Source organism: Centroberyx gerrardi, chromosome 10, assembly GCF_048128805.1.
Source record: "Centroberyx gerrardi isolate f3 chromosome 10, fCenGer3.hap1.cur.20231027, whole genome shotgun sequence".
Lineage (NCBI taxonomy): Eukaryota > Metazoa > Chordata > Actinopteri > Beryciformes > Berycidae > Centroberyx > Centroberyx gerrardi.
The window spans coordinates 23,736,687-23,753,731 of NC_136006.1; the positions used below are offsets into that span (position 1 = coordinate 23,736,687).

The 17,045-nt window shown below is 57.6% G+C and overlaps 31 non-coding genes and 2 pseudogenes across 31 annotated transcripts; all 33 read left to right on the plus strand.

Moving 5' to 3' along the window:
- Positions 1 to 162: 162 nt before the first annotated feature.
- LOC144541379 (5S ribosomal RNA) lies at positions 163 to 281 on the plus strand. Its single transcript, XR_013506495.1, has one exon. It is a non-coding gene; the product is annotated as a 5S ribosomal RNA (ribosomal RNA).
- A 392-nt stretch (positions 282 to 673) lies between these two features.
- On the plus strand, positions 674 to 792 carry LOC144541380 (5S ribosomal RNA). The gene has a single exon (XR_013506496.1). It is a non-coding gene; the product is annotated as a 5S ribosomal RNA (ribosomal RNA).
- Positions 793 to 1,184: 392 nt separating this feature from the next.
- LOC144541205 (5S ribosomal RNA) lies at positions 1,185 to 1,303 on the plus strand. Its single transcript, XR_013506419.1, has one exon. It is a non-coding gene; the product is annotated as a 5S ribosomal RNA (ribosomal RNA).
- A 392-nt stretch (positions 1,304 to 1,695) lies between these two features.
- LOC144541381 (5S ribosomal RNA) lies at positions 1,696 to 1,814 on the plus strand. The gene has a single exon (XR_013506497.1). It is a non-coding gene; the product is annotated as a 5S ribosomal RNA (ribosomal RNA).
- A 392-nt stretch (positions 1,815 to 2,206) lies between these two features.
- On the plus strand, positions 2,207 to 2,325 carry LOC144541382 (5S ribosomal RNA). The gene has a single exon (XR_013506498.1). It is a non-coding gene; the product is annotated as a 5S ribosomal RNA (ribosomal RNA).
- Positions 2,326 to 2,717: 392 nt separating this feature from the next.
- Positions 2,718 to 2,836, plus strand: LOC144541051 (5S ribosomal RNA). Its single transcript, XR_013506266.1, has one exon. It is a non-coding gene; the product is annotated as a 5S ribosomal RNA (ribosomal RNA).
- Positions 2,837 to 3,231: 395 nt separating this feature from the next.
- Positions 3,232 to 3,350, plus strand: LOC144541383 (5S ribosomal RNA). Its single transcript, XR_013506499.1, has one exon. It is a non-coding gene; the product is annotated as a 5S ribosomal RNA (ribosomal RNA).
- A 395-nt stretch (positions 3,351 to 3,745) lies between these two features.
- Positions 3,746 to 3,864, plus strand: LOC144540857 (5S ribosomal RNA). The gene has a single exon (XR_013506075.1). It is a non-coding gene; the product is annotated as a 5S ribosomal RNA (ribosomal RNA).
- Positions 3,865 to 4,259: 395 nt separating this feature from the next.
- On the plus strand, positions 4,260 to 4,378 carry LOC144541384 (5S ribosomal RNA). The gene has a single exon (XR_013506500.1). It is a non-coding gene; the product is annotated as a 5S ribosomal RNA (ribosomal RNA).
- Positions 4,379 to 4,773: 395 nt separating this feature from the next.
- LOC144541385 (5S ribosomal RNA) lies at positions 4,774 to 4,892 on the plus strand. Its single transcript, XR_013506501.1, has one exon. It is a non-coding gene; the product is annotated as a 5S ribosomal RNA (ribosomal RNA).
- Positions 4,893 to 5,284: 392 nt separating this feature from the next.
- On the plus strand, positions 5,285 to 5,403 carry LOC144541386 (5S ribosomal RNA). Its single transcript, XR_013506502.1, has one exon. It is a non-coding gene; the product is annotated as a 5S ribosomal RNA (ribosomal RNA).
- Positions 5,404 to 5,798: 395 nt separating this feature from the next.
- On the plus strand, positions 5,799 to 5,917 carry LOC144541387 (5S ribosomal RNA). The gene has a single exon (XR_013506503.1). It is a non-coding gene; the product is annotated as a 5S ribosomal RNA (ribosomal RNA).
- Positions 5,918 to 6,309: 392 nt separating this feature from the next.
- LOC144541310 (5S ribosomal RNA) lies at positions 6,310 to 6,418 on the plus strand (annotated as a pseudogene).
- Positions 6,419 to 6,813: 395 nt separating this feature from the next.
- On the plus strand, positions 6,814 to 6,932 carry LOC144540935 (5S ribosomal RNA). Its single transcript, XR_013506152.1, has one exon. It is a non-coding gene; the product is annotated as a 5S ribosomal RNA (ribosomal RNA).
- A 395-nt stretch (positions 6,933 to 7,327) lies between these two features.
- On the plus strand, positions 7,328 to 7,446 carry LOC144541084 (5S ribosomal RNA). The gene has a single exon (XR_013506299.1). It is a non-coding gene; the product is annotated as a 5S ribosomal RNA (ribosomal RNA).
- A 395-nt stretch (positions 7,447 to 7,841) lies between these two features.
- Positions 7,842 to 7,960, plus strand: LOC144541389 (5S ribosomal RNA). Its single transcript, XR_013506505.1, has one exon. It is a non-coding gene; the product is annotated as a 5S ribosomal RNA (ribosomal RNA).
- Positions 7,961 to 8,355: 395 nt separating this feature from the next.
- Positions 8,356 to 8,474, plus strand: LOC144541390 (5S ribosomal RNA). Its single transcript, XR_013506506.1, has one exon. It is a non-coding gene; the product is annotated as a 5S ribosomal RNA (ribosomal RNA).
- A 395-nt stretch (positions 8,475 to 8,869) lies between these two features.
- LOC144541391 (5S ribosomal RNA) lies at positions 8,870 to 8,988 on the plus strand. Its single transcript, XR_013506507.1, has one exon. It is a non-coding gene; the product is annotated as a 5S ribosomal RNA (ribosomal RNA).
- Positions 8,989 to 9,383: 395 nt separating this feature from the next.
- On the plus strand, positions 9,384 to 9,502 carry LOC144541392 (5S ribosomal RNA). The gene has a single exon (XR_013506508.1). It is a non-coding gene; the product is annotated as a 5S ribosomal RNA (ribosomal RNA).
- A 395-nt stretch (positions 9,503 to 9,897) lies between these two features.
- LOC144541393 (5S ribosomal RNA) lies at positions 9,898 to 10,016 on the plus strand. The gene has a single exon (XR_013506509.1). It is a non-coding gene; the product is annotated as a 5S ribosomal RNA (ribosomal RNA).
- Positions 10,017 to 10,411: 395 nt separating this feature from the next.
- On the plus strand, positions 10,412 to 10,530 carry LOC144541394 (5S ribosomal RNA). The gene has a single exon (XR_013506510.1). It is a non-coding gene; the product is annotated as a 5S ribosomal RNA (ribosomal RNA).
- Positions 10,531 to 10,925: 395 nt separating this feature from the next.
- LOC144541395 (5S ribosomal RNA) lies at positions 10,926 to 11,044 on the plus strand. Its single transcript, XR_013506511.1, has one exon. It is a non-coding gene; the product is annotated as a 5S ribosomal RNA (ribosomal RNA).
- Positions 11,045 to 11,439: 395 nt separating this feature from the next.
- On the plus strand, positions 11,440 to 11,558 carry LOC144541396 (5S ribosomal RNA). The gene has a single exon (XR_013506512.1). It is a non-coding gene; the product is annotated as a 5S ribosomal RNA (ribosomal RNA).
- A 395-nt stretch (positions 11,559 to 11,953) lies between these two features.
- LOC144541421 (5S ribosomal RNA) lies at positions 11,954 to 12,072 on the plus strand. Its single transcript, XR_013506537.1, has one exon. It is a non-coding gene; the product is annotated as a 5S ribosomal RNA (ribosomal RNA).
- Positions 12,073 to 12,467: 395 nt separating this feature from the next.
- On the plus strand, positions 12,468 to 12,586 carry LOC139917299 (5S ribosomal RNA). The gene has a single exon (XR_011784907.2). It is a non-coding gene; the product is annotated as a 5S ribosomal RNA (ribosomal RNA).
- Positions 12,587 to 12,981: 395 nt separating this feature from the next.
- On the plus strand, positions 12,982 to 13,100 carry LOC144541071 (5S ribosomal RNA). The gene has a single exon (XR_013506286.1). It is a non-coding gene; the product is annotated as a 5S ribosomal RNA (ribosomal RNA).
- A 395-nt stretch (positions 13,101 to 13,495) lies between these two features.
- On the plus strand, positions 13,496 to 13,614 carry LOC144541397 (5S ribosomal RNA). Its single transcript, XR_013506513.1, has one exon. It is a non-coding gene; the product is annotated as a 5S ribosomal RNA (ribosomal RNA).
- A 395-nt stretch (positions 13,615 to 14,009) lies between these two features.
- LOC144541319 (5S ribosomal RNA) lies at positions 14,010 to 14,118 on the plus strand (annotated as a pseudogene).
- A 395-nt stretch (positions 14,119 to 14,513) lies between these two features.
- Positions 14,514 to 14,632, plus strand: LOC144541072 (5S ribosomal RNA). The gene has a single exon (XR_013506287.1). It is a non-coding gene; the product is annotated as a 5S ribosomal RNA (ribosomal RNA).
- A 395-nt stretch (positions 14,633 to 15,027) lies between these two features.
- LOC144541398 (5S ribosomal RNA) lies at positions 15,028 to 15,146 on the plus strand. The gene has a single exon (XR_013506514.1). It is a non-coding gene; the product is annotated as a 5S ribosomal RNA (ribosomal RNA).
- A 395-nt stretch (positions 15,147 to 15,541) lies between these two features.
- On the plus strand, positions 15,542 to 15,660 carry LOC144541078 (5S ribosomal RNA). Its single transcript, XR_013506293.1, has one exon. It is a non-coding gene; the product is annotated as a 5S ribosomal RNA (ribosomal RNA).
- A 395-nt stretch (positions 15,661 to 16,055) lies between these two features.
- On the plus strand, positions 16,056 to 16,174 carry LOC144541400 (5S ribosomal RNA). The gene has a single exon (XR_013506516.1). It is a non-coding gene; the product is annotated as a 5S ribosomal RNA (ribosomal RNA).
- Positions 16,175 to 16,569: 395 nt separating this feature from the next.
- Positions 16,570 to 16,688, plus strand: LOC144541401 (5S ribosomal RNA). Its single transcript, XR_013506517.1, has one exon. It is a non-coding gene; the product is annotated as a 5S ribosomal RNA (ribosomal RNA).
- The last annotated feature ends 357 nt before the right edge of the window (positions 16,689 to 17,045 follow it).

Below are 17,045 nucleotides of genomic sequence, written 5' to 3' on the forward strand. Positions count from 1 at the left end.
AGAAAAGACTGCGGCCTTGCTCCCGGTGAGCACAACGGCTGAGGGCGTCAATGATAATAGAGGGCAGAGAAATAGGCCCATTTGGTGGCCGGTTTTCAAAGGGCCCTGCAGTAGGCACAGGCTAAGCCGTGTATAAAAGGCCTCCCTGCCGCCGCCTCAATTGCTTACGGCCATACCACTCTGAACACGCCCGATCTCGTCCGATCTCGGAAGCTAAGCAGGGTCGGGCCTGGTTAGTACTTGGATGGGAGACCGCCTGGGAATACCAGGTGCTGTAAGCTTTTTCATCTTTCTAGGCAGCAGAGGGCGCTGCTCCCTCTCCGGGGGAGACAGGGGGCCTCCAACAACAGTGCTGGCCAGCGGCAGTGCAGTCACTTTTGCAGAGGAAGTACAAGGACGACATCACGTCCCGTGTGCCAGCAACAGCTGGCTTTCCCTCGGGGAGGCTGCAAACTTATCACAGCATGCATTTGTGTCCCTGCCGTCGCTGAACAGCGCAAATGTAGGGGAGAGAAAAGACTGCGGCCTTGCTCCCGGTGAGCACAACGGCTGAGGGCGTCAATGGTAATAGAGGGCAGAGAAATAGGCCCATTTGGTGGCCGGTTTTCAAAGGGCCCTGCAGTAGGCACAGGCTAAGCCGTGTATAAAAGGCCTCCCTGCCGCCGCCTCAATTGCTTACGGCCATACCACTCTGAACACGCCCGATCTCGTCCGATCTCGGAAGCTAAGCAGGGTCGGGCCTGGTTAGTACTTGGATGGGAGACCGCCTGGGAATACCAGGTGCTGTAAGCTTTTTCATCTTTCTAGGCAGCAGAGGGCGCTGCTCCCTCTCCGGGGGAGACAGGGAGCCTCCAACAACAGTGCTGGCCAGCGGCAGTGCAGTCACTTTTGCAGAGGAAGTACAAGGACGACATCACGTCCCGTGTGCCAGCAACAGCTGGCTTTCCCTCGGGGAGGCTGCAAACTTATCACAGCATGCATTTGTGTCCCTGCCGTCGCTGAACAGCGCAAATGTAGGGGAGAGAAAAGACTGCGGCCTTGCTCCCGGTGAGCACAACGGCTGAGGGCGTCAATGATAATAGAGGGCAGAGAAATAGGCCCATTTGGTGGCCGGTTTTCAAAGGGCCCTGCAGTAGGCACAGGCTAAGCCGTGTATAAAAGGCCTCCCTGCCGCCGCCTCAATTGCTTACGGCCATACCACTCTGAACACGCCCGATCTCGTCCGATCTCGGAAGCTAAGCAGGGTCGGGCCTGGTTAGTACTTGGATGCGAGACCGCCTGGGAATACCAGGTGCTGTAAGCTTTTTCATCTTTCTAGGCAGCAGAGGGCGCTGCTCCCTCTCCGGGAGAGACAGGGGGCCTCGAACAACAGTGCTGGCCAGCGGCAGTGCAGTCACTTTTGCAGAGGAAGTACAAGGACGACATCACGTCCCGTGTGCCAGCAACAGCTGGCTTTCCCTCGGGAAGGCTGCAAACTTATCACAGCATGCATTTGTGTCCCTGCCGTCGCTGAACAGCGCAAATGTAGGGGAGAGAAAAGACTGCGGCCTTGCTCCCGGTGAGCACAACGGCTGAGGGCGTCAATGATAATAGAGGGCAGAGAAATAGGCCCATTTGGTGGCCGCTTTTCAAAGGGCCCTGCAGTAGGCACAGGCTAAGCCGTGTATAAAAGGCCTCCCTGCCGCAGCCTCAATTGCTTACGGCCATACCACTCTGAACACGCCCGATCTCGTCCGATCTCGGAAGCTAAGCAGGGTCGGGCCTGGTTAGTACTTGGATGGGAGACCGCCTGGGAATACCAGGTGCTGTAAGCTTTTTCATCTTTCTAGGCAGCAGAGGGCGCTGCTCCCTCTCCGGGGGAGACAGGGGGCCTCGAACAACAGTGCTGGCCAGCGGCAGTGCAGTCACTTTTGCAGAGGAAGTACAAGGACGACATCACGTCCCGTGTGCCAGCAACAGCTGGCTTTCCCTCGGGGAGGCTGCAAACTTATCACAGCATGCATTTGTGTCCCTGCCGTCGCTGAACAGCGCAAATGTAGGGGAGAGAAAAGACTGCGGCCTTGCTCCCGGTGAGCACAACGGCTGAGGGCGTCAATGATAATAGAGGGCAGAGAAATAGGCCCATTTGGTGGCCGGTTTTCAAAGGGCCCTGCAGTAGGCACAGGCTAAGCCGTGTATAAAAGGCCTCCCTGCCGCCACCTCAATTGCTTACGGCCATACCACTCTGAACACGCCCGATCTCGTCCGATCTCGGAAGCTAAGCAGGGTCGGGCCTGGTTAGTACTTGGATGGGAGACCGCCTGGGAATACCAGGTGCTGTAAGCTTTTTCATCTTTCTAGGCAGCAGAGGGCGCTGCTCCCTCTCCGGGGGAGACAGGGGGCCTCCAACAACAGTGCTGGCCAGCGGCAGTGCAGTCACTTTTGCAGAGGAAGTACAAGGACGACATCACGTCCCGTGTGCCAGCAACAGCTGGCTTTCCCTCGGGGAGGCTGCAAACTTATCACAGCATGCATTTGTGTCCCTGCCGTCGCTGAACAGCGCAAATGTAGGGGAGAGAAAAGACTGCTGCCTTGCTCCCGGTGAGCACAACGGCTGAGGGCGTCAATGATAATAGAGGGCAGAGAAATAGGCCCATTTGGTGGCCGCTTTTCAAAGGGCCCTGCAGTAGGCACAGGCTAAGCCGTGTATAAAAGGCCTCCCTGCCGCCGCCTCAATTGCGTACGGCCATACCACTCTGAACACGCCCGATCTCGTCCGATCTCGGAAGCTAAGCAGGGTCGGGCCTGGTTAGTACTTGGATGGGAGACCGCCTGGGAATACCAGGTGCTGTAAGCTTTTTCATCTTTCTAGGCAGCAGAGGGCGCTGCTCCCTCTCCGGGGGAGACAGGGGGCCTCCAACAACAGTGCTGGCCAGCGGCAGTGCAGTCACTTTTGCAGAGGAAGTACAAGGACGACATCACGTCCCGTGTGCCAGCAACAGCTGGCTTTCCCTCGGGGAGGCTGCAAACTTATCACAGCATGCATTTGTGTCCCTGCCGTCGCTGAACAGCGCAAATGTAGGGGAGAGAAAAGACTGCGGCCTTGCTCCCGGTGAGCACAACGGCTGAGGGCGTCAATGATAATAGAGGGCAGAGAAATAGGCCCATTTGGTGGCCGGTTTTCAAAGGGCCCTGCAGTAGGCACAGGCTAAGCCGTGTATAAAAGGCCTCCCTGCCGCCGCCGCCTCAATTGCTTACGGCCATACCACTCTGAACACGCCCGATCTCGTCCGATCTCGGAAGCTAAGCAGGGTCGGGCCTGGTTAGTACTTGGATGGGAGACCGCCTGGGAATACCAGGTGCTGTAAGCTTTTTCATCTTTCTAGGCAGCAGAGGGCGCTGCTCCCTCTCCGGGGGAAACAGGGGGCCTCCAACAACAGTGCTGGCCAGCGGCAGTGCAGTCACTTTTGCAGAGGAAGTACAAGGACGACATCACGTCCCGTGTGCCAGCAACAGCTGGCTTTCCCTCGGGGAGGCTGCAAACTTATCACAGCATGCATTTGTGTCCCTGCCGTCGCTGAACAGCGCAAATGTAGGGGAGAGAAAAGACTGCGGCCTTGCTCCCGGTGAGCACAACGGCTGAGGGCGTCAATGATAATAGAGGGCAGAGAAATAGGCCCATTTGGTGGCCGGTTTTCAAAGGGCCCTGCAGTAGGCACAGGCTAAGCCGTGTATAAAAGGCCTCCCTGCCGCCGCCGCCTCAATTGCTTACGGCCATACCACTCTGAACACGCCCGATCTCGTCCGATCTCGGAAGCTAAGCAGGGTCGGGCCTGGTTAGTACTTGGATGGGAGACCGCCTGGGAATACCAGGTGCTGTAAGCGTTTTCATCTTTCTAGGCAGCAGAGGGCGCTGCTCCCTCTCCGGGGGAGACAGGGGGCCTCGAACAACAGTGCTGGCCAGCGGCAGTGCAGTCACTTTTGCAGAGGAAGTACAAGGACGACATCACGTCCCGTGTGCCAGCAACAGCTGGCTTTCCCTCGGGGAGGCTGCAAACTTATCACAGCATGCATTTGTGTCCCTGCCGTCGCTGAACAGCGCAAATGTAGGGGAGAGAAAAGACTGCGGCCTTGCTCCCGGTGAGCACAACGGCTGAGGGCGTCAATGATAATAGAGGGCAGAGAAATAGGCCCATTTGGTGGCCGGTTTTCAAAGGGCCCTGCAGTAGGCACAGGCTAAGCCGTGTATAAAAGGCCTCCCTGCCGCCGCCGCCTCAATTGCTTACGGCCATACCACTCTGAACACGCCCGATCTCGTCCGATCTCGGAAGCTAAGCAGGGTCGGGCCTGGTTAGTACTTGGATGGGAGACCGCCTGGGAATACCAGGTGCTGTAAGCTTTTTCATCTTTCTAGGCAGCAGAGGGCGCTGCTCCCTCTCCGGGGGAGACAGGGGGCCTCCAACAACAGTGCTGGCCAGCGGCAGTGCAGTCACTTTTGCAGAGGAAGTACAAGGACGACATCACGTCCCGTGTGCCAGCAACAGCTGGCTTTCCCTCGGGGAGGCTGCAAACTTATCACAGCATGCATTTGTGTCCCTGCCGTCGCTGAACAGCGCAAATGTAGGGGAGAGAAAAGACTGCGGCCTTGCTCCCGGTGAGCACAACGGCTGAGGGCGTCAATGATAATAGAGGGCAGAGAAATAGGCCCATTTGGTGGCCGGTTTTCAAAAGGCCCTGCAGTAGGCACAGGCTAAGCCGTGTATAAAAGGCCTCCCTGCCGCCGCCGCCTCAATTGCTTACGGCCATACCACTCTGAACACGCCCGATCTCGTCCGATCTCGGAAGCTAAGCAGGGTCGGGCCTGGTTAGTACTTGGATGGGAGACCGCCTGGGAATACCAGGTGCTGTAAGCTTTTTCATCTTTCTAGGCAGCAGAGGGCGCTGCTCCCTCTCCGGGGGAGACAGGGGGCCTCCAACAACAGTGCTGGCCAGCGGCAGTGCAGTCACTTTTGCAGAGGAAGTACAAGGACGACATCACGTCCCGTGTGCCAGCAACAGCTGGCTTTCCCTCGGGGAGGCTGCAAACTTATCACAGCATGCATTTGTGTCCCTGCCGTCGCTGAACAGCGCAAATGTAGGGGAGAGAAAAGACTGCGGCCTTGCTCCCGGTGAGCACAACGGCTGAGGGCGTCAATGATAATAGAGGGCAGAGAAATAGGCCCATTTGGTGGCCGGTTTTCAAAAGGCCCTGCAGTAGGCACAGGCTAAGCCGTGTATAAAAGGCCTCCCTGCCGCCGTCTCAATTGCTTACGGCCATACCACTCTGAACACGCCCGATCTCGTCCGATCTCGGAAGCTAAGCAGGGTCGGGCCTGGTTAGTACTTGGATGGGAGACCGCCTGGGAATACCAGGTGCTGTAAGCTTTTTCATCTTTCTAGGCAGCAGAGGGCGCTGCTCCCTCTCCGGGGGAGACAGGGGGCCTCGAACAACAGTGCTGGCCAGCGGCAGTGCAGTCACTTTTGCAGAGGAAGTACAAGGACGACATCACGTCCCGTGTGCCAGCAACAGCTGGCTTTCCCTCGGGGAGGCTGCAAACTTATCACAGCATGCATTTGTGTCCCTGCCGTCGCTGAACAGCGCAAATGTAGGGGAGAGAAAAGACTGCGGCCTTGCTCCCGGTGAGCACAACGGCTGAGGGCGTCAATGATAATAGAGGGCAGAGAAATAGGCCCATTTGGTGGCCGTTTTTCAAAGGGCCCTGCAGTAGGCACAGGCTAAGCCGTGTATAAAAGGCCTCCCTGCCGCCGCCGCCTCAATTGCTTACGGCCATACCACTCTGAACACGCCCGATCTCGTCCGATCTCGGAAGCTAAGCAGGGTCGGGCCTGGTTAGTACTTGGATGGGAGACCGCCTGGGAATACCAGGTGCTGTAAGCTTTTTCATCTTTCTAGGCAGCAGAGGGCGCTGCTCCCTCTCCGGGGGAGACAGGGGGCCTCCAACAACAGTGCTGGCCAGCGGCAGTGCAGTCACTTTTGCAGAGGAAGTACAAGGACGACATCACGTCCCGTGTGCCAGCAACAGCTGGCTTTCCCTCGGGGAGGCTGCAAACTTATCACAGCATGCATTTGTGTCCCTGCCGTCGCTGAACAGCGCAAATGTAGGGGAGAGAAAAGACTGCGGCCTTGCTCCCGGTGAGCACAACGGCTGAGGGCGTCAATGATAATAGAGGGCAGAGAAATAGGCCCATTTGGTGGCCGGTTTTCAAAGGGCCCTGCAGTAGGCACAGGCTAAGCCGTGTATAAAAGGCCTCCCTGCCGCCGCCTCAATTGCTTACGGCCATACCACTCTGAACATGCCCGATCTCGGAAGCTAAGCAGGGTCGGGCCTGGTTAGTACTTGGATGGGAGACCGCCTGGGAATACCAGGTGCTGTAAGCTTTTTCATCTTTCTAGGCAGCAGAGGGCGCTGCTCCCTCTCCGGGGGAGACAGGGGGCCTCCAACAACAGTGCTGGCCAGCGGCAGTGCAGTCACTTTTGCAGAGGAAGTACAAGGACGACATCACGTCCCGTGTGCCAGCAACAGCTGGCTTTCCCTCGGGGAGGCTGCAAACTTATCACAGCATGCATTTGTGTCCCTGCCGTCGCTGAACAGCGCAAATGTAGGGGAGAGAAAAGACTGCGGCCTTGCTCCCGGTGAGCACAACGGCTGAGGGCGTCAATGATAATAGAGGGCAGAGAAATAGGCCCATTTGGTGGCCGGTTTTCAAAGGGCCCTGCAGTAGGCACAGGCTAAGCCGTGTATAAAAGGCCTCCCTGCCGCCGCCGCCTCAATTGCTTACGGCCATTCCACTCTGAACACGCCCGATCTCGTCCGATCTCGGAAGCTAAGCAGGGTCGGGCCTGGTTAGTACTTGGATGGGAGACCGCCTGGGAATACCAGGTGCTGTAAGCTTTTTCATCTTTCTAGGCAGCAGAGGGCGCTGCTCCCTCTCCGGGGGAGACAGGGGGCCTCCAACAACAGTGCTGGCCAGCGGCAGTGCAGTCACTTTTGCAGAGGAAGTACAAGGACGACATCACGTCCCGTGTGCCAGCAACAGCTGGCTTTCCCTCGGGGAGGCTGCAAACTTATCACAGCATGCATTTGTGTCCCTGCCGTCGCTGAACAGCGCAAATGTAGGGGAGAGAAAAGACTGCGGCCTTGCTCCCGGTGAGCACAACGGCTGAGGGCGTCAATGATAATAGAGGGCAGAGAAATAGGCCCATTTGGTGGCCGGTTTTCAAAGGGCCCTGCAGTAGGCACAGGCTAAGCCGTGTATAAAAGGCCTCCCTGCCGCCGCCGCCTCAATTGCTTACGGCCATTCCACTCTGAACACGCCCGATCTCGTCCGATCTCGGAAGCTAAGCAGGGTCGGGCCTGGTTAGTACTTGGATGGGAGACCGCCTGGGAGTACCAGGTGCTGTAAGCTTTTTCATCTTTCTAGGCAGCAGAGGGCGCTGCTCCCTCTCCGGGGGAGACAGGGGGCCTCCAACAACAGTGCTGGCCTGCGGCAGTGCAGTCACTTTTGCAGAGGAAGTACAAGGACGACATCACGTCCCGTGTGCCAGCAACAGCTGGCTTTCCCTCGGGGAGGCTGCAAACTTATCACAGCATGCATTTGTGTCCCTGCCGTCGCTGAACAGCGCAAATGTAGGGGAGAGAAAAGACTGCGGCCTTGCTCCCGGTGAGCACAACGGCTGAGGGCGTCAATGATAATAGAGGGCAGAGAAATAGGCCCATTTGGTGGCCGGTTTTCAAAGGGCCCTGCAGTAGGCACAGGCTAAGCCGTGTATAAAAGGCCTCCCTGCCGCCGCCGCCTCAATTGCTTACGGCCATACCACTCTGAACACGCCCGATCTCGTCCGATCTCGGAAGCTAAGCAGGGTCGGGCCTGGTTAGTACTTGGATGGGAGACCGCCTGGGAATACCAGGTGCTGTAAGCTTTTTCATCTTTCTAGGCAGCAGAGGGCGCTGCTCCCTCTCCGGGGGAGACAGGGGGCCTCGAACAACAGTGCTGGCCAGCGGCAGTGCAGTCACTTTTGCAGAGGAAGTACAAGGACGACATCACGTCCCGTGTGCCAGCAACAGCTGGCTTTCCCTCGGGGAGGCTGCAAACTTATCACAGCATGCATTTGTGTCCCTGCCGTCGCTGAACAGCGCAAATGTAGGGGAGAGAAAAGACTGCGGCCTTGCTCCCGGTGAGCACAACGGCTGAGGGCGTCAATGATAATAGAGGGCAGAGAAATAGGCCCATTTGGTGGCCGGTTTTCAAAGGGCCCTGCAGTAGGCACAGGCTAAGCCGTGTATAAAAGGCCTCCCTGCCGCCGCCGCCTCAATTGCTTACGGCCATACCACTCTGAACACGCCCGATCTCGTCCGATCTCGGAAGCTAAGCAGGGTCGGGCCTGGTTAGTACTTGGATGGGAGACCGCCTGGGAATACCAGGTGCTGTAAGCTTTTTCATCTTTCTAGGCAGCAGAGGGCGCTGCTCCCTCTCCGGGGGAGACAGGGGGCCTCCAACAACAGTGCTGGCCAGCGGCAGTGCAGTCACTTTTGCAGAGGAAGTACAAGGACGGCATCACGTCCCGTGTGCCAGCAACAGCTGGCTTTCCCTCGGGGAGGCTGCAAACTTATCACAGCATGCATTTGTGTCCCTGCCGTCGCTGAACAGCGCAAATGTAGGGGAGAGAAAAGACTGCGGCCTTGCTCCCGGTGAGCACAACGGCTGAGGGCGTCAATGATAATAGAGGGCAGAGAAATAGGCCCATTTGGTGGCCGGTTTTCAAAGGGCCCTGCAGTAGGCACAGGCTAAGCCGTGTATAAAAGGCCTCCCTGCCGCCGCCGCCTCAATTGCTTACGGCCATACCACTCTGAACACGCCCGATCTCGTCCGATCTCGGAAGCTAAGCAGGGTCGGGCCTGGTTAGTACTTGGATGGGAGACCGCCTGGGAATACCAGGTGCTGTAAGCTTTTTCATCTTTCTAGGCAGCAGAGGGCGCTGCTCCCTCTCCGGGGGAGACAGGGGGCCTCCAACAACAGTGCTGGCCAGCGGCAGTGCAGTCACTTTTGCAGAGGAAGTACAAGGACGACATCACGTCCCGTGTGCCAGCAACAGCTGGCTTTCCCTCGGGGAGGCTGCAAACTTATCACAGCATGCATTTGTGTCCCTGCCGTCGCTGAACAGCGCAAATGTAGGGGAGAGAAAAGACTGCGGCCTTGCTCCCGGTGAGCACAACGGCTGAGGGCGTCAATGATAATAGAGGGCAGAGAAATAGGCCCATTTGGTGGCCGGTTTTCAAAGGGCCCTGCAGTAGGCACAGGCTAAGCCGTGTATAAAAGGCCTCCCTGCCGCCGCCGCCTCAATTGCTTACGGCCATACCACTCTGAACACGCCCGATCTCGTCCGATCTCGGAAGCTAAGCAGGGTCGGGCCTGGTTAGTACTTGGATGGGAGACCGCCTGGGAATACCAGGTGCTGTAAGCTTTTTCATCTTTCTAGGCAGCAGAGGGCGCTGCTCCCTCTCCGGGGGAGACAGGGGGCCTCGAACAACAGTGCTGGCCAGCGGCAGTGCAGTCACTTTTGCAGAGGAAGTACAAGGACGACATCACGTCCCGTGTGCCAGCAACAGCTGGCTTTCCCTCGGGGAGGCTGCAAACTTATCACAGCATGCATTTGTGTCCCTGCCGTCGCTGAACAGCGCAAATGTAGGGGAGAGAAAAGACTGCGGCCTTGCTCCCGGTGAGCACAACGGCTGAGGGCGTCAATGATAATAGAGGGCAGAGAAATAGGCCCATTTGGTGGCCGGTTTTCAAAGGGCCCTGCAGTAGGCACAGGCTAAGCCGTGTATAAAAGGCCTCCCTGCCGCCGCCGCCTCAATTGCTTACGGCCATACCACTCTGAACACGCCCGATCTCGTCCGATCTCGGAAGCTAAGCAGGGTCGGGCCTGGTTAGTACTTGGATGGGAGACCGCCTGGGAATACCAGGTGCTGTAAGCTTTTTCATCTTTCTAGGCAGCAGAGGGCGCTGCTCCCTCTCCGGGGGAGACAGGGGGCCTCCAACAACAGTGCTGGCCAGCGGCAGTGCAGTCACTTTTGCAGAGGAAGTACAAGAACGACATCACGTCCCGTGTGCCAGCAACAGCTGGCTTTCCCTCGGGGAGGCTGCAAACTTATCACAGCATGCATTTGTGTCCCTGACGTCGCTGAACAGCGCAAATGTAGGGGAGAGAAAAGACTGCGGCCTTGCTCCCGGTGAGCACAACGGCTGAGGGCGTCAATGATAATAGAGGGCAGAGAAATAGGCCCATTTGGTGGCCGGTTTTCAAAGGGCCCTGCAGTAGGCACAGGCTAAGCCGTGTATAAAAGGCCTCCCTGCCGCCGCCGCCTCAATTGCTTACGGCCATACCACTCTGAACACGCCCGATCTCGTCCGATCTCGGAAGCTAAGCAGGGTCGGGCCTGGTTAGTACTTGGATGGGAGACCGCCTGGGAATACCAGGTGCTGTAAGCTTTTTCATCTTTCTAGGCAGCAGAGGGCGCTGCTCCCTCTCCGGGGGAGACAGGGGGCCTCCAACAACAGTGCTGGCCAGCGGCAGTGCAGTCACTTTTGCAGAGGAAGTACAAGGACGACATCACGTCCCGTGTGCCAGCAACAGCTGGCTTTCCCTCGGGGAGGCTGCAAACTTATCACAGCATGCATTTGTGTCCCTGCCGTCGCTGAACAGCGCAAATGTAGGGGAGAGAAAAGACTGCGGCCTTGCTCCCGGTGAGCACAACGGCTGAGGGCGTCAATGATAATAGAGGGCAGAGAAATAGGCCCATTTGGTGGCCGGTTTTCAAAGGGCCCTGCAGTAGGCACAGGCTAAGCCGTGTATAAAAGGCCTCCCTGCCGCCGCCGCCTCAATTGCTTACGGCCATACCACTCTGAACACGCCCGATCTCGTCCGATCTCGGAAGCTAAGCAGGGTCGGGCCTGGTTAGTACTTGGATGGGAGACCGCCTGGGAATACCAGGTGCTGTAAGCTTTTTCATCTTTCTAGGCAGCAGAGGGCGCTGCTCCCTCTCCGGGGGAGACAGGGGGCCTCCAACAACAGTGCTGGCCAGCGGCAGTGCAGTCACTTTTGCAGAGGAAGTACAAGGACGACATCACGTCCCGTGTGCCAGCAACAGCTGGCTTTCCCTCGGGGAGGCTGCAAACTTATCACAGCATGCATTTGTGTCCCTGCCGTCGCTGAACAGCGCAAATGTAGGGGAGAGAAAAGACTGCGGCCTTGCTCCCGGTGAGCACAACGGCTGAGGGCGTCAATGATAATAGAGGGCAGAGAAATAGGCCCATTTGGTGGCCGGTTTTCAAAGGGCCCTGCAGTAGGCACAGGCTAAGCCGTGTATAAAAGGCCTCCCTGCCGCCGCCGCCTCAATTGCTTACGGCCATACCACTCTGAACACGCCCGATCTCGTCCGATCTCGGAAGCTAAGCAGGGTCGGGCCTGGTTAGTACTTGGATGGGAGACCGCCTGGGAATACCAGGTGCTGTAAGCTTTTTCATCTTTCTAGGCAGCAGAGGGCGCTGCTCCCTCTCCGGGGGAGACAGGGGGCCTCCAACAACAGTGCTGGCCAGCGGCAGTGCAGTCACTTTTGCAGAGGAAGTACAAGGACGACATCACGTCCCGTGTGCCAGCAACAGCTGGCTTTCCCTCGGGGAGGCTGCAAACTTATCACAGCATGCATTTGTGTCCCTGCCGTCGCTGAACAGCGCAAATGTAGGGGAGAGAAAAGACTGCGGCCTTGCTCCCGGTGAGCACAACGGCTGAGGGCGTCAATGATAATAGAGGGCAGAGAAATAGGCCCATTTGGTGGCCGGTTTTCAAAGGGCCCTGCAGTAGGCACAGGCTAAGCCGTGTATAAAAGGCCTCCCTGCCGCCGCCGCCTCAATTGCTTACGGCCATACCACTCTGAACGCGCCCGATCTCGTCCGATCTCGGAAGCTAAGCAGGGTCGGGCCTGGTTAGTACTTGGATGGGAGACCGCCTGGGAATACCAGGTGCTGTAAGCTTTTTCATCTTTCTAGGCAGCAGAGGGCGCTGCTCCCTCTCCGGGGGAGACAGGGGGCCTCCAACAACAGTGCTGGCCAGCGGCAGTGCAGTCACTTTTGCAGAGGAAGTACAAGGACGACATCACGTCCCGTGTGCCAGCAACAGCTGGCTTTCCCTCGGGGAGGCTGCAAACTTATCACAGCATGCATTTGTGTCCCTGCCGTCGCTGAACAGCGCAAATGTAGGGGAGAGAAAAGACTGCGGCCTTGCTCCCGGTGAGCACAACGGCTGAGGGCGTCAATGATAATAGAGGGCAGAGAAATAGGCCCATTTGGTGGCCGGTTTTCAAAGGGCCCTGCAGTAGGCACAGGCTAAGCCGTGTATAAAAGGCCTCCCTGCCGCCGCCGCCTCAATTGCTTACGGCCATACCACTCTGAACATGCCCGATCTCGACCGATCTCGGAAGCTAAGCAGGGTCGGGCCTGGTTAGTACTTGGATGGGAGACCGCCTGGGAATACCAGGTGCTGTAAGCTTTCTCATCTTTCTAGGCAGCAGAGGGCGCTGCTCCCTCTCCGGGGGAGACAGGGGGCCTCGAACAACAGTGCTGGCCAGCGGCAGTGCAGTCACTTTTGCAGAGGAAGTACAAGGACGACATCACGTCCCGTGTGCCAGCAACAGCTGGCTTTCCCTCGGGGAGGCTGCAAACTTATCACAGCATGCATTTGTGTCCCTGCCGTCGCTGAACAGCGCAAATGTAGGGGAGAGAAAAGACTGCGGCCTTGCTCCCGGTGAGCACAACGGCTGAGGGCGTCAATGATAATAGAGGGCAGAGAAATAGGCCCATTTGGTGGCCGGTTTTCAAAGGGCCCTGCAGTAGGCACAGGCTAAGCCGTGTATAAAAGGCCTCCCTGCCGCCGCCGCCTCAATTGCTTACGGCCATACCACTCTGAACACGCCCGATCTCGTCCGATCTCGGAAGCTAAGCAGGGTCGGGCCTGGTTAATACTTGGATGGGAGACCGCCTGGGAATACCAGGTGCTGTAAGCTTTTTCATCTTTCTAGGCAGCAGAGGGCGCTGCTCCCTCTCCGGGGGAGACAGGGGGCCTCCAACAACAGTGCTGGCCAGCGGCAGTGCAGTCACTTTTGCAGAGGAAGTACAAGGACGACATCACGTCCCGTGTGCCAGCAACAGCTGGCTTTCCCTCGGGGAGGCTGCAAACTTATCACAGCATGCATTTGTGTCCCTGCCGTCGCTGAACAGCGCAAATGTAGGGGAGAGAAAAGACTGCGGCCTTGCTCCCGGTGAGCACAACGGCTGAGGGCGTCAATGATAATAGAGGGCAGAGAAATAGGCCCATTTGGTGGCCGGTTTTCAAAGGGCCCTGCAGTAGGCACAGGCTAAGCCGTGTATAAAAGGCCTCCCTGCCGCCGCCGCCTCAATTGCTTACGGCCATACCACTCTGAACACGCCCGATCTCGTCCGATCTCGGAAGCTAAGCAGGGTCGGGCCTGGTTAGTACTTGGATGGGAGACCGCCTGGGAATACCAGGTGCTGTAAGCTTTTTCATCTTTCTAGGCAGCAGAGGGCGCTGCTCCCTCTCCGGGGGAGACAGGGGGCCTCCAACAACAGTGCTGGCCAGCGGCAGTGCAGTCACTTTTGCAGAGGAAGTACAAGGACGACATCACGTCCCGTGTGCCAGCAACAGCTGGCTTTCCCTCGGGGAGGCTGCAAACTTATCACAGCATGCATTTGTGTCCCTGCCGTCGCTGAACAGCGCAAATGTAGGGGAGAGAAAAGACTGCGGCCTTGCTCCCGGTGAGCACAACGGCTGAGGGCGTCAATGATAATAGAGGGCAGAGAAATAGGCCCATTTGGTGGCCGGTTTTCAAAGGGCCCTGCAGTAGGCACAGGCTAAGCCGTGTATAAAAGGCCTCCCTGCCGCCGCCGCCTCAATTGCTTACGGCCATACCACTCTGAACACGTCCGATCTCGGAAGCTAAGCAGGGTCGGGCCTGGTTAGTACTTGGATGGGAGACCGCCTGGGAATACCAGGTGCTGTAAGCTTTCTCATCTTTCTAGGCAGCAGAGGGCGCTGCTCCCTCTCCGGGGGAGACAGGGGGCCTCGAACAACAGTGCTGGCCAGCGGCAGTGCAGTCACTTTTGCAGAGGAAGTACAAGGACGACATCACGTCCCGTGTGCCAGCAACAGCTGGCTTTCCCTCGGGGAGGCTGCAAACTTATCACAGCATGCATTTGTGTCCCTGCCGTCGCTGAACAGCGCAAATGTAGGGGAGAGAAAAGACTGCGGCCTTGCTCCCGGTGAGTACAACGGCTGAGGGCGTCAATGATAATAGAGGGCAGAGAAATAGGCCCATTTGGTGGCCGGTTTTCAAAGGGCCCTGCAGTAGGCACAGGCTAAGCCGTGTATAAAAGGCCTCCCTGCCGCCGCCGCCTCAATTGCTTACGGCCATACCACTCTGAACACGCCCGATCTCGTCCGATCTCGGAAGCTAAGCAGGGTCGGGCCTGGTTAATACTTGGATGGGAGACCGCCTGGGAATACCAGGTGCTGTAAGCTTTTTCATCTTTCTAGGCAGCAGAGGGCGCTGCTCCCTCTCCGGGGGAGACAGGGGGCCTCCAACAACAGTGCTGGCCAGCGGCAGTGCAGTCACTTTTGCAGAGGAAGTACAAGGACGACATCACGTCCCGTGTGCCAGCAACAGCTGGCTTTCCCTCGGGGAGGCTGCAAACTTATCACAGCATGCATTTGTGTCCCTGCCGTCGCTGAACAGCGCAAATGTAGGGGAGAGAAAAGACTGCGGCCTTGCTCCCGGTGAGCACAACGGCTGAGGGCGTCAATGATAATAGAGGGCAGAGAAATAGGCCCATTTGGTGGCCGGTTTTCAAAGGGCCCTGCAGTAGGCACAGGCTAAGCCGTGTATAAAAGGCCTCCCTGCCGCCGCCGCCTCAATTGCTTACGGCCATACCACTCTGAACACGCCCGATCTCGTCCGATCTCGGAAGCTAAGCAGGGTCGGGCCTGGTTAGTACTTGGATGGGAGACCGCCTGGGAATACCAGGTGCTGTAAGCTTTTTCATCTTTCTAGGCAGCAGAGGGCGCTGCTCCCTCTCCGGGGGAGACAGGGGGCCTCCAACAACAGTGCTGGCCAGCGGCAGTGCAGTCACTTTTGCAGAGGAAGTACAAGGACGACATCACGTCCCGTGTGCCAGCAACAGCTGGCTTTCCCTCGGGGAGGCTGCAAACTTATCACAGCATGCATTTGTGTCCCTGCCGTCGCTGAACAGCGCAAATGTAGGGGAGAGAAAAGACTGCGGCCTTGCTCCCGGTGAGCACAACGGCTGAGGGCGTCAATGATAATAGAGGGCAGAGAAATAGGCCCATTTGGTGGCCGGTTTTCAAAGGGCCCTGCAGTAGGCACAGGCTAAGCCGTGTATAAAAGGCCTCCCTGCCGCCGCCGCCTCAATTGCTTACGGCCATACCACTCTGAACACGCCCGATCTCGTCCGATCTCGGAAGCTAAGCAGGATCGGGCCTGGTTAGTACTTGGATGGGAGACCGCCTGGGAATACCAGGTGCTGTAAGCTTTTTCATCTTTCTAGGCAGCAGAGGGCGCTGCTCCCTCTCCGGGGGAGACAGGGGGCCTCCAACAACAGTGCTGGCCAGCGGCAGTGCAGTCACTTTTGCAGAGGAAGTACAAGGACGACATCACGTCCCGTGTGCCAGCAACAGCTGGCTTTCCCTCGGGGAGGCTGCAAACTTATCACAGCATGCATTTGTGTCCCTGCCGTCGCTGAACAGCGCAAATGTAGGGGAGAGAAAAGACTGCGGCCTTGCTCCCGGTGAGCACAACGGCTGAGGGCGTCAATGATAATAGAGGGCAGAGAAATAGGCCCATTTGGTGGCCGGTTTTCAAAGGGCCCTGCAGTAGGCACAGGCTAAGCCGTGTATAAAAGGCCTCCCTGCCGCCGCCGCCTCAATTGCTTACGGCCATACCACTCTGAACACGCCCGATCTCGTCCGATCTCGGAAGCTAAGCAGGGTCGGGCCTGGTTAGTACTTGGATGGGAGACCGCCTGGGAATACCAGGTGCTGTAAGCTTTTTCATCTTTCTAGGCAGCAGAGGGCGCTGCTCCCTCTCCGGGGGAGACAGGGGGCCTCCAACAACAGTGCTGGCCAGCGGCAGTGCAGTCACTTTTGCAGAGGAAGTACAAGGACGACATCACGTCCCGTGTGCCAGCAACAGCTGGCTTTCCCTCGGGGAGGCTGCAAACTTATCACAGCATGCATTTGTGTCCCTGCCGTCGCTGAACAGCGCAAATGTAGGGGAGAGAAAAGACTGCGGCCTTGCTCCCGGTGAGCACAACGGCTGAGGGCGTCAATGATAATAGAGGGCAGAGAAATAGGCCCATTTGGTGGCCGGTTTTCAAAGGGCCCTGCAGTAGGCACAGGCTAAGCCGTGTATAAAAGGCCTCCCTGCCGCCGCCGCCTCAATTGCTTACGGCCATACCACTCTGAACACGCCCGATCTCGTCCGATCTCGGAAGCTAAGCAGGGTCGGGCCTGGTTAGTACTTGGATGGGAGACCGCCTGGGAATACCAGGTGCTGTAAGCTTTTTCATCTTTCTAGGCAGCAGAGGGCGCTGCTCCCTCTCCGGGGGAGACAGGGGGCCTCCAACAACAGTGCTGGCCAGCGGCAGTGCAGTCACTTTTGCAGAGGAAGTACAAGGACGACATCACGTCCCGTGTGCCAGCAACAGCTGGCTTTCCCTCGGGGAGGCTGCAAACTTATCACAGCATGCATTTGTGTCCCTGCCGTCGCTGAACAGCGCAAATGTAGGGGAGAGAAAAGACTGCGGCCTTGCTCCCGGTGAGCACAACGGCTGAGGGCGTCAATGATAATAGAGGGCAGAGAAATAGGCCCATTTGGTGGCCGGTTTTCAAAGGGCCCTGCAGTAGGCACAGGCTAAGC